The sequence below is a fragment of the Vicugna pacos genome, chromosome 15 (assembly GCF_048564905.1).
Source record: "Vicugna pacos chromosome 15, VicPac4, whole genome shotgun sequence".
NCBI classification, from domain to species: domain Eukaryota; kingdom Metazoa; phylum Chordata; class Mammalia; order Artiodactyla; family Camelidae; genus Vicugna; species Vicugna pacos.
Genome location: NC_133001.1, coordinates 46,987,732 through 47,001,272, shown reverse-complemented (window position 1 = coordinate 47,001,272; position 13,541 = coordinate 46,987,732). Strand labels below are relative to the sequence as shown.

Here is a 13,541-nt window from a genome sequence, read left to right as displayed (position 1 = left end):
TTTATACCTCCACTGATAAGGCTTAACATATAACAGCTTAAGATGTTCTTGCTCTTAGACATGAAGGGGAAATAACTGTTGTATCATTGCCAGTGTTTATCATGGAGTTTTTTATGTGGCGCGTCACAGAGTACTAAAACAACCAACATTTACCAAGTTCTCTTTTCATATTTAGAAAATGTCTTTGAACAGGAAGTGACAATTGTGGCCAAGTTAACTGTGATTTGGTTCCAGTATATTTTCAGCAGCATTATTTTCAGAATAACTAGAGCCTCGCATAGAACATATGACTTTTCTTCAAAAACAAATACTGAAAAGAAAAAAAAATTATTATGTGTTGCTTATTAAACAAAGTTGAAACTTTTTACTTTTTTACTGAAAGTTATACTTCTTCCCAGCACCTTCTCTATTTCTACAAACCAAATATTTTTCTTCATTCAGTGTAACTACTTTTCTAGTTTTTGCCTTCCTAAGTATGTCAGTCGTAACTCATTTTTCCTTTTCTCCACATTCTTATCATTGTGGAATAATTATTTTGGCACATCCTATATTCTCTGTTCTTTGAGGATAAATTTTCACTACAGCAGCCCTTACAATACATTTACATTTACATGGAATAATGCTTTGTGCAAAGTAGATACTCATTAAACATTTCCTGAAAATTTATTGAATGTATAAATGGAAAAACCATAAAATGTGAACTGGAAGTACTGGCTTATAATTCTCGTTGTGCCCCTTAAATATGCCTTTGGGTAAATGTGGCAGACAGGCTGTTAAGGTGGCCCTATAATCTCTACCTCCTAACGTCCACAATCCTGTGTGATCTTTTTCTCTAGAATGTAGACATGTCCATGACTTGCTTTTAATCAATAAAATTCAGCAAAGTGATGAGATGTAAGAGGTTACATAATTACACTGCATAACATTGCCGTGCTCGTCCTAATGGAGTGTCTTTCTCTCCCTTGCTGACCTTGAGGAAGCAAGCGGCCTTACGGAGGAACTACACATGGTGAGGAACTGTGATTGGCCTATGAGAGCTGAGGGAGGCCTCTAACCAACAGCCAGTAGGAAACTGAAATCCTCAATCCCACAACCACCAGGAACTGAATTCTTCCAACACTTGAATGGACTTGAAAGTAGGTTCTATCCCAGTTGAACCTCACATGAGGCTGCCATCTTGGATGACAGCTTTATTGCAGCCAGGTGATACCCCCAGCAAGGGACACAGATTAAACTATGTTCAGACACATGACCCATAAAAGCTGCAAAAAAACAAATGTGAGTTGTTTTAAGCCACTGTGTGGCAAAATAATTACACAGCAATGGAAAACTAACACAAGTAAGTGACTTACTGAATATTGGTCTTCATGGTTGGAAAATGTAAATAAAATTTTCTGTCCTACTTTAGTCATGATATTTAAAAATGTATAAAATGAAAATACAATATATTTAAGAGCACTGTAAAGTGCTAAAAATACTATATGAGCATTTCAAAATGCTAAAACACTATATGAGCTTTGTATTTTAATCACACTTTACTAATGTGATTCCATTTACTCTTCCAACAATGCTTTGAAAGATGTAATATGATCATCCCTCATTCACAGCCAAGGGAACTATTATCTTACAGAATCAGAGAGTCAAGAAACCAGCTTAAGGCAACACAGGTTGTAAATGGTGGGGCTCAGATTTAAACTCTTTATTAAATTTCAAACCTTGGCACTTTGTACTGTTTACTAGTAAAACAAAGTATGTTGAAAACCATGTAGGACCCGTACCTATGTCTGTATATTTTTTGGAGTCTGCAGGGCAGATTTAGCATTTTAAATCATAATAAATATTATAATTCATAGGTTTAATGAAGTAAATGAATTTACCTATAACACTCTATCACAAATGCTGTATCCCTTAACAAGTTTGATTCAACAACAACAACAACAAACAAAGCTGTTTATCAGCAGCTTATTTGTCAGGCCATCTTGGAGCACATAACATATATTATCTCAATCAGCAAGAAATGGAAAACAAAAGCGTTAATGGATGCTCTTTTTCAATAAAATTATCACCTTTGTGTAGCTTTCCTTACTCTTAGAAAGTAACCAGAATAAACCTGAAAAATTCATTTCTGTTCTTTATTATGCTAAGAATTTGTTAATGTCATTTTATAGAAACTGAATAAACATCGATGAAGGATAGAGAGACGTATGCAAATAGTTCCAGTAGCAAATAATGTTACTTTTTCAATCCTGCCATGACCTGTGGGTAGAGTGATGTGTGTTGGAAGGCACATTTGTGTTCTCTTTCTATAACTTACTAATTCTTTCCTAGAGCAGAACCTGACATTCATAGTGCCATTCTGTCATCAAGTGGGCACATGATGCCAGAAAAACTATAGAAACAGGACTGATTCTCTGTTTCTGTCTCTGGATACCTAACTCCCTGATCAATTAGAAGGGCCAGTGCTTTAACCCATACCTCCTCAATGGTAAAAGCATTAGGCCAGGCAACTTCTTGAAGGGTCAGATGAGCAGGCACAATTATCAGGTGTTCTTTACCTGAAGTGTATTAACTTCAATCCCACTAGAGAAAGAGTAGGAACCTCCATTTGGACATCAGGTCCAAATTGCATTCTTTCATTCATAGCCATCAAAACAACTGATGCTTTAGACCTGCTTGTCTGTGTTCTCAGGTGGGATGTGATGGGCAAGAGATGAGTGATTGGCACCCAAAATTGTCAGGAGTGCCTTTAACTACTGGAGGTTCTGTCATTACACGCATCCCACCCCCACCACACACACACACCACACCCCACCGCCTTTGGAGAGTGCCTTTACTGAATTATTTTTGAAAATCTATGAAAATGATTCCCAAACCTGTATTCCTCTTTGTTCATCAAATGTTAGTCCAACTGCCTCCAACTTCCAACTGCTTACAAGTCATTACCAATTGAATATCGTATTGGACCTTGAAATTAACCACTTTGATTCCTACATTGCGATGGTGAACACTTGGAGAGCTAGTTACACCTATAGCTTTCCAGCTCCTTCCCCATTGGATCTTGATTGGATTCTAGAATTTGTATTTTTAATCAGTACCTGAGGTGATTCTAATGAGGCAAGAATGTTTAATAAAGTGTAATTGACTTGAGGGGATCGGAGACTTCTCAGTTACTCTTTGGCAGTATTTCTCCTTTCTCTTTAATGGCTCATAGTGCACCATAAGACCCATATAATACTCTGTACCTATGTTCCCCACTTAACCTGTAGCCATCGTTAATGTCAGAGATGCTCACACCCTAGAACTGATTCCTAACCTAAGAGTGATTTTATAACAAGCCTCCAGATGCGTCTGAACCTTTACTCAATCGAACTATTCCAAATACTTTTTAAAAATCTCATTACGGAAAATTGCAAACATATACAAAAAAGCAGGGAGAATAGTTTAATAAAACTCTGTATATCCATTGCTAGTGTCAACAGTTAACCATTCATCTGTGCCTCATTCATTCCCCCCTCATCCCTGATTCTTTTGAAATAAATCTCAGACATCGCATCATTTCATTTGTAAATACTTGAGTATGACTTTGTAAAAGACAATAAATACTTTTTAAAAACCTCAATACAATTTTCATGCATATAAAATTACTAATAATTTCTTAATATTAGGAAATTTCCAGATAGCACGTACTGAAATTTTCTCAAATCTTGCTCTGTCATCATCACCAGCATCATCATCTAGCTAGCTAGCTTCTATCATTTTTAGTTTATGTGATCAGATTCTAAATAAAGAACATACGTTGACTTTGGTTGATATAACCCTTAGATCCATTTTAAAATTTCCGTTTGATATCTTTTTCTCCCTTTGCTATTCATTTGTTGAAGAAACCAGATTATATTTTCCTGTCATATTTACCACAGAAATTGTTGCTTGCATTTCCTCTGTTCTTTTTATTACCTATGAATTGAAATTAGAGAGTTGACCAGATTCAAATTCTGATCTTTAAGCAAGAGTACTTCAGAAGTAGAATTGTTTGTTTTCATTAGGGGTTTTACCATACCTACTTCTCTTTATTTTTGTGATGTTAGCAACCATTGATAATCAACACGTTAACCCGTTGTTTTGTTATGGTACCATATATGTGATTTAGTGATGTTCTAAGTCTTTCATCTTTCTTTATTCAATAACTAGAATATTTCCTAGAGAGATAGAAAGTTTACTTCATTAAGCACTTGTTTACTTTGAGGTAAATTCCTTTTGGGAAAAAATAGGTGAAATATATGGTTCTTTCCTTAATTTGCCAGTTTTTACTAGGTTCCGGTGCATTTTTCAGAGATGACCAGGCAACTTTTAAATATGGTGGGGTTTCATGGATTTAAACATACTCTGAAGTGCTTCCTCCATCACAGTTATTATGCTTGGATTTTCTTATCTCCTCTGTTGGATTTTTTGTTTGTTTGTTTGTTTGTTTCATGATTCCTTTTCTTTCAATCCGCTGTATTTACCAGATGTGACATGTGAACCCAGCATCACTGAACTAGCTTTTGCTCCTAATTGCTTACTTGCTCCGATGACACCTAGAAGAAGAGTGGAACTAAAGATCAGCTCTGCTCTGCTTTATGTCAGTTATGATTATGATGATGTCCTGTAGGCAGTCAGATATACGAGTCTGGAGTATACAGAGGCAAAAGGTGTCGGAAACACTTTCTCATAAGTGGAGTAGAGTCATCAAAGACAATGAAGTCCCCCAGGGAGACGGAAGAGATAGGAAGGTTACAGCCCCAGGTTATACAAACACATAAAGAGTGGACAGAAAAAAATAGAGCAAGGGAAAGAAAGAGTGGTGGGGGGAGAAAACCAGGCAACAAGCCCAGTGTGATTCAAGAGAAGCTAGAGAGGGGAGAGGAAGCATTCAGGGAACAACCACTGGGAGAGAGCACAGAGTCTTGAATTCATCATTCAAGAGGCAATTGGTGACCTTCATCAGATGAGTAAAGAGTAGCTCAAATTGGTTAGGCAACATGCTCCAAAATCCTAGCTGATAAGAGGCTGAATGAGGATCCAAACCCTCGTAGTCAGACTCTGAATTCTCTACTCTGGCCACTGTGCAGTGATGTACAATCAACTGCATTGTAGTTTCCATGGCAAACTGCTACCCACATTATCCCTAGAGGTGTAATTATTATGATACCCTAGCTAGATGGGATTTAGGGTCCACTTGGATGTCCCTGATCTAAGTCTCTACACTCTTGGCCTCATAGAAAATGTGAGGAAAAGAGGCCAAATTCTCTAGATCTTCTGGCATGAGTACCCTCTGCTCTGAAGTTCACTCCCTTAGTCCACAGCCGCCCTAAGACAAGCAAATATGTGTGTGTGTGGGAAAGAAAGGTACCCATGTGTGTGCATTTGTTTGCGTTCAAACCTATGCTGATGACATTGCTGTGGTCGAGGACCATTATATATTTTCTCATTGTTTAGCCACAGCTCTAAACACCCTGTAGGTTAATGGACCTGGCCTTGACAGAGTAGGGCTTGGTCAGTCCCGGACTCCCCAGCCCTGAAACTACAGTGGCCAGATAGGTTAAGAATAAGAAGGAAGAATCAGCCCTATTTCAGAAACAGGCTTCTAGTCAGAGAGTCAGAACTCTACCCCGTTTGCCTCAATAAAGTCCTCTGCATTTTCTCCCAAAGCTTCTCAAGCCAAGGCTTCTGCCCTCATTGAATTTGTCTCTGTAATATCTGTTCTCATGGTATGTTCCCCGTATGGATTATCCTTCCCCTTCAGAGTTCTGTTCATTCATTCATGCATCACTCACACATTAGTTTACTTATTCGTTTAGGGAACACGGTGGCTTTGCTAATGCTGTTCTTTCCCTCAGAGGTCCCCCATCCTTCCTGCTGTCTTATCCATCCAGCTTTATTCCTCTCGTGACATGGACTTAGTGACCCTCCTCTGTGCTCTCCTAACACTGCCTTCGTACTTCTATCGTAGGGCACCACAGTGGAGTTCTCCGTTTTCTCCTTGAGTAAGGTCTCTTAGTAAGGGGAAATGTTTTATATATTGTTGTATCTCACATATGTAGGAGCTCAATAATAAATATTTGTTGTAGTGAACAGTATTTGTTTAGAGCTCAGTATGTGAAAATCACATAATCCTATCGAAATCGGGTTGTCCAAATGTTCAGGGGCTGATAAGGTCTGAAATAGCAATGAAACACAGCTGAATGCTGGGACTTTATAATTTATTTGATTTAGGATTTATAAGCATGATTAACATTATTTTCAATATAAACCTTTAATATAAGCCTGAGGGTGTGTGTGTGTGTGTGTATATATATATATATATACACACATATACACACACATACGTATGTTAAGGGAAGGGAGATGTAGATCTGGGTGCTTACAGTCTATAAGCAGGTATATTCAGTAAATGCCATAAAGAATCCAGGTACTATAAGCAGGCACATTCAGTAAGTCTCATAAAGTATCCAGAGGAGAGAGACAGCATTTCTAACTTTAATGATACAGCTTAAAACTCCTCGTCTTCTTGCCCCCACTACCTCCTTTTTGTATCTGGATTTCCTTATTTTGAATGTTTATAACACTAATTTCTTACAGTGCCCAGTAGATACTAGAAGGATGAGCTCTTCCATATCAATATACATATCAATATACAGTATACATTCAAATATACTTACCTTGAATGTTGAGCTATGCTCTAAGCAACAGGAGGGCCAAGGTCATGCGTTATATCTATATGTTGCCTGCAAAATGTCCAGACTGGAACTTCAACATAGTAGAAACTAGTACACTCTGAAGGAGGGGTGGATACCTGTGGAGAGTCCATGCATGTCATGTTAGTTTAAACAGCATGCAGACTCAGGGACAAAAGGCACGTGATTTCTAATAGGGCCACTGGAATGTTTGACTCTGTCCTCAAACAAAAATTGAAGCAAATACGTCTCTGGGTTTGGGTTATGCCTAGAGTTTGAAACCATAAACAACCAATGAAAAAGGGCCGTATCCTTGTGAGTTCTTTGAGGTCTCTTTCACAGGGCCTCACTGAAGCAAGAAGATAGGATAATGCTGACGGGCTTTTTCAGAGGAAGCGTGCCATGCTGCTCCAGGGGAGCGTTTAGATGTGCGTTTAGCGTTTGAAAGACTTCCCAGATGTGAAGAGAGACATTCAGCGAAAAGTTATTGTGTCTTGAATAATTTTAACACCACCAACAGAGACCAAAAAAAAAATGACCATCTATTTATATTTCTAAGAATTATTCTTTTTCATTGTGTTCATGAAATGTGGTTGCTTGAATGTCTAGGAGAAATGTCATCCTTAAATATTTAATACTATTGGGTTTCCAACTTGAAAAGAAGAAAAAATTGGAAGAAAAAGAATACTTTCAGTGACAATTCTTTGAATTTTTGATGCCTGCTTCCTTTTCCACAGAACAATGAATCCTTCTTAACAAATTAATCTGGCTGCTGTATAGTAAGCTTTCTGATTACCCTCTGCCATTTTCATTGGTGGGGTCACTTTTATAAAATTTGTGGAACTTGCCTGGTGTTGGTATATATCTGTTTCTCTCTCTAGCTCTAACTTGTATCTCCCATCTCCCTGGAAGGGCAAAGACGAGTTTCAGTAATATTGAGTTATGCCTCTTTTTGCTTTTCTTAAGATCTAATTGACATGTAACGTAATGTTAGTTTTATGTGTACAACACAATGATTTGATATGTGTATATACTGCAAAATTATTACAATGATAAAGTTAGTTACCATACATCACCACATATAGTTACAAATTTACTTTTCTTCTGATGAGAACTTTTAAGGTCTCTTAGCAACTTTTGCATATACAGTACAGTATTGTTAACTGTAGTCATTACGCGTTACAGTATATCCCAGGACTTACATTTATCTCCTAACTGAAAGTTTGTACCTTTGCTGATTACTACATATGCCTTACTTAGGACATCAGACCAGATACTCAAGATTTTAAGATCATAAATCTTGAAATCATTAATCAGACAAGGTAGCTTTCTGGTATATGTTTCATGATGAAAAATAAACACATCATATGGATGCAATTTTCTGTAAATTGAATGAGGAGTGCAACTTCCATGGCTTTATTTATAATTTAACATTTTTGAGGACTATCGTTTTCTTTATCAAGCCTCAAAACTCAAATGCAATTAAGAGGCAAAGAAAGTCATTTTGGTGCCTGGTGAGGGACCAGGTTTCTTTCTCTCCTCACTAGAGGACAAACTCCTGAATCAGTGATTAATAGTTGTTCAGTCCTAACAAAAGATACGCTCATAATTGTCTGGTCAGTGGTTGTGAGATTCAATACGTTGATCAAAACTTGTTCAAAGTTTTCTTCCTGACAATTGCTTTGTGGGCTATTTGTTCCTTTCGATTATTGTTGCTGCGGATGCTGCTGGACCATACTGTCCACTGGACCAATCTCAAGTCATATTTCAGCATCCTCCCCTCGAGGAAATCATATCACCCCATGAATATCGCCGCCTGCACTACCCTTTTCAGCAGAGAAGGAGTAGCAGACACACGTTAGCCATTGTGTCACCCCAAATGCTGCTTCTGGCTCTAACGTTAATTGCTTTGATATTGACCGATTTTACTGAACTGCTCGGGGCCTTAGTTTTCTTATTTATAAAATACATGGACTTAATAGGGTGTTTTCTAGGATGCTTTCCAGGTCTGATAGTCTATGACTTTATATGATCAAATTAAGTAAAATTCATTAAATATTGTATGAATGAAAGGGATTGTGATGTAGATAAAGTTGGTTAAAGAATTCAGGTGGGCTGAAATTCTGCCCCAGTTTATCCACAAAGCAATTCATTGTACCAGGATTCCTATCACTGTATTCTCTGCTGAGAGGAGGGGGTGAGCGAGGAGAGATCATTCATAACCTAGTTACATGGTGCAACTCGTCTTCTGCAGTATGCTTGAGATTCAGTTATTTTTGGCACTCTTTACACACACACACACACACACACACACACACACACATGCAAAGATACCCAATATTTACTAATGACTCCAGAATTAAAATGTATGCTGTGATTGAGTTTATTCTTCTCTATAGCTACATTTTTACTACATTTTACAAAGCTATTGTGGCTAATGTTGGCTTTTATGCTTTTTCATTTGGGCTGTGTTTGTGGGTCTTCATGTAATGTGAAAATTCCAGCTATGTCCTTAATGTTGTCATATTAATTTATTCCAAAAGTCATTTTCTTATTCTAGGTGTGTATGATCTGGAAAAACTTACCAAATACTTCATTCTTTCCATCTTTCTTCCTTCCTCCCTACCTCCGTCTCTTCCCTCATCTTTCTTACCTCTTCCATCAGAGTAAATTTTGCTGCTTTTGAGTTATTTTTTATTTTATAGACCTCTATTATGAAAATAGTTGGAGCATGTAAAACCTGAGGGCAGTGCCTGGCTTGGGTTCATGCTAACAGTGGATTACTAGAGGCAGGAGAGTGTATAACCTGGGGAGAGAGATGGTGTTAACTCAGGTGGTGCTTATTCAATAAATCTCCCCACTCCTACCTGTCTCCACATTTGCCAGAGTCACCTGGTTTTGGTTTTGGAATATCTCCTTATGCCAGTCTCAGCCCAGGGCATTCAAGAACCTGAATCAGTTAAACATTAACTCGAGTATCTTGACAACGCCTTCAGAAATTCTACCCTATGGAGGTGTAAATCTCTCCTTCTAGGGGATATGATTAAACTCTGTTCAGTGACAAGAGGCTTATCAATCAAAATATATCCTAAAGATATTCAGTAAATATCAGTTGAGTACCCACAATTATAATCTTCCTTGATGTAGTAAATTTTCATAGATTTTTGCTTGTTTAGCATCCATATCTCCTTTGATAATCATATTTGAATTTTCCACTAGGACACTGATTTTCATATTCTTTGAATATTCCTTACCATAAGAATGTATTTAACCTTGCAACCTAGTAGACACTGTTCAATATGAAATAAAATTTTTATAAAGTGATACTTACTTTTATCACTTGTGGTATCCTCCGATGTTTTTCTTCTCTTCTCTTCATATTTTTCTCTTCTGTGCGGCCCCCTTCTGTTCCATCTACTAAAAATAAAAACAAAAACAAAAAGCCTTTTTGGTTGCAACTCACCAAATTGACTTCTTTATGCACTAATTTTTGTATCCAATTGTTTGAAAAAATGTCCACAACAGACCACTCTTTCCTCTGTGCTCAGTACATGTGCTTCTGATGGAATTCACAGAACGCCCAGATCTAACTGTGGAGAACACGAAGGAACAAATCAACACATAGTGTTCCTCTGGCTCATGTAATATGTTCAGCTCTGGAAATGTGACATAAACATTATGAGTTACTTTGAATCTTTGTTGTTCGGTAGGACATTCTGTCCTGTCTGATATACTTGAAGTGGTGAGCATGTAGAGCCTAGAGCTCCTGCAGCAATCACACGAAAGACAACAGATCTGTCCAAAAATGAAACTTACAAGCAGAGCCTTTCTGAGAGATAGAAGGAAATTTAACAGAATTGAATACTGAGGTTAGGGGAGGTTAATTGACTGGTCCAAGATCACATATGTAGAAAGTTACAGAGTTAAAATTAGGACAGGTTTGTTTGATTCCAAAGCTAGTGCTATTTGTATTCTGTTACCTTCCACTGAGGACCTTAGAATCGTGTTGGAGAAGCAAGGGCACAAGTGAGGGGGAAGCACACAAGAAATGTTCATTGTTGGATCTGGGTAAGAAGAAGGCACCACAATTAAAGGGAGCAGCATCATATAAGAAAAGGCGGCAGAAGCATGGAGAGAGTGTGTGTGCAGGTTTGTTGAGTTTGGGAAAGGAGTTTGCTTATGTGGTAGAACAGAAGGCAGGGTTGGCCCAGAAAATCTAGGCATTCCTATTCCTATGGTAATTTTATTTTTAATTAAAGGGAGAAAATTTTATGAATCTAGGAAACACTATCCTTCCCCAAGGCTAAAGGGATAATCACTTACACATTCAATTATGTATCTCCCCAAAGAAGTGAACAATATGTAATGAACTCCAGATACACAAAAAAATGTCTTTCATTTTAGTAAGGTGTACCCTCTAAAAGTGAAAATTCCCTGCCGTGCAGGTGGGTTGCCAGTTTTGCAGGGTTGCGCGTTTTGGGGGAAGGTGAAGAGTATTGTTTCTCATTTAATTTTCAGCATTATAAAAGCTTATGTCTCCATTTCCTCCAAAAACATCTGTTAAACTACAAAGCTGATTCAAGTAAACAAAAGAAGTTGAAAGAAAGACAAAATGCTGTGTCTCCAAGAAGACATATTTAGCCTGGTTTGAATTGACATTCATATGCATTCAAAAGCAATTAAAGTCTCACAAAAGCACACGACAACAAGTCTGGAACACTCCTTGTTTTCAAGCATTTCCGAGTTCCATTTCAGGAGGAGGAAGGCCAGTGGGGCCTACTCTCGTTAGCTGTATTTCTAGCTCAGTAAGGCAGTAAACAGACAGCTTTCTCAAGCATTATTTGGTCGAAAAGTCCAGACTTCATTAGACGCTAAAGAGAAAAAAATCTTATTCTAACCACGAATCTAAAATATCCCCCACATCCGGAGTTTTAAATCCCAATGCCCTAATTCCTCATGGAACCTCTGTTAGGAATTATTTGTTTACTTTTTCTCCATTAAATGTTCATTTAACAAGAGCAAGAAGCTTGCCTGCTGGTGTATCCAGGACCTTTGCCGCTCACAGGTGTTTGATGAATATTTTTAAATGAATAAATGAATGAGTGTGAATGAGTAAGCAAATGAATGGAATTCCTTTCCCAAAGTAATAGAAATCATATTCAAAGCTTGTCTGAGTCTTAAGTTACCATTACATTTCAATTTATTATTTTGCTTTTTGATATTTAAAGTCCTACATATGGTAGACTGACTGGTGAGTTATAATCTTCATGTGTGTTATACTTTTCTCACCATTCATTTTAGGAGCTGATAACACTTTCAATTTTGAACTATCCCAAGAAGAAATAATAAATATGTCATATTCCTTGTGTTTAATTTCGTGAGGTATTCCTAGATATAAAGCAACAAAAATTGAAAATGAGTGTAGATATGGTAGGTCTGAATTCCTTCTCCTACCCAGCTTCTGGAATAAAGTCAATCAAAAGTCTTCCAATCACAGAAAGGAGTAAAGAAGGGGAGAGGGCATTTATTGGCTCTCTGGCATAGTTTGTACCTGCCCTGGGGATTTTGGGCAAGAGGATGGGGTGGACAAATACGAGCAGGATCAGTGTGTAGCAGAGCTGTGCCTATCCAGCCCAGACTTCTGGTGATAGGCAAGTGATAGCTGATGTGTCTCTTGGATGTAATGCAGAAATTCTAGAAAAGAGATGCTCAGTGGTTTGTTAGGAGCAAAGTGTGTGTATTTTGGCAACTCAAAGCCTTCTTGGGCTTCAGGATGGGCCGGCAGAGAGGCTGCCCCTCCCAATGCCCATGGGAAAAGTGTAGAAGGGCTGAGGGAGGACTGAAACAGCATGGAAAACCTGAGAATATGAACAAGGAAGAGTCCAAATAACCATACAGGGTCTACAAATTATCCTAGGCAGGACCTAGGACACCTGTAAAGTAACAGGAACAGAGACCATCAAGCCAAACCCTTGGCTGGATGACTGGTCACCTCAGTGGGCGTCAGTGTGACCACATAAGACCACGTAAATCTCACAGAAGGTCAGCCTATGATGTAACCATAAAGAAACTATGGAATAGAACTCCTCTTTTCTTTCCCCCCTCCATTATTACTTTTGTAATGGCAGTTGTTTAAGTTTCCTAGAGATCTGAGTCAATACGGGGAAAGGGAGAGAGAGAATAAAATCTGAGAGTGATTTTAAAAATCTGAATACGGCTACATTATAAACCTGAATTGACTGAGAAGTGCCTGAATGGGAAGAAATTTACCTGAAAGCAACTTGATATCAGTTTTCTGCTACTGAGCAGAAATGGGAGCGTAATGATAGAAATTATATTTGACTATAGAAAAATAAGTTACAATTTTGCATATATCAGTTTGTGATTGAAAATTTGAATCCATTATGTAGTCCCAGCAATTTAATTTTCCTTTTATGGTTACGCCTCCTGATGATTTTCTCTTTTTTTAAATATTCTATCACTCATTTATATGCTCCACCTTTTTTTTTCTGGGGCCATTCATCATTTAACTAGTTCTCAGATAGTTGTTAAAACAATGCAGAAAAGTCAAGAGGCAAGGAAGTGCTTATTCAGTGTAAAGTAAAAAAATTTAAAAAAATGAATGATTCTCCCTCTTCTTCTCACCTTGCCTCTGCTAGTGTTATTTCTTTTGCCTAAAATATTCTCTCCTTCTACTTAATCAAGTCCTATTGATCAAGGCTTCATTCAGATCTTACCACTGCAATTCAGGTTTCTCTGGTTGTGCTAGCCTAATGCTGCAATCACCTTTCCTAAACTCTGAGACGATGTGCAGTCTCTAACACATAG

At 37.8% G+C, this 13,541-nt stretch overlaps 1 protein-coding gene and 1 long non-coding RNA gene across 2 annotated transcripts in view; one reads left to right on the top strand and one right to left on the bottom strand.

The window, feature by feature from the left end:
- LOC140685764 (uncharacterized) overlaps positions 1 to 10,244 on the bottom strand; it is a 57,966-nt gene extending 47,722 nt beyond the window's left edge. The window contains exons 1-2 of the long non-coding RNA XR_012059171.1: positions 10,045 to 10,244; positions 6,699 to 6,832 (exon numbers count right to left, since the gene is read on the bottom strand). This is a non-coding gene — a long non-coding RNA (uncharacterized lncRNA). The remainder of the gene's footprint in view (positions 1 to 6,698; positions 6,833 to 10,044) is intronic.
- The window catches only part of TDRD15 (tudor domain containing 15), a 443,928-nt gene that overhangs the window by 331,298 nt on the left and 99,089 nt on the right, over positions 1 to 13,541 (top strand). The window lies entirely within an intron of this gene.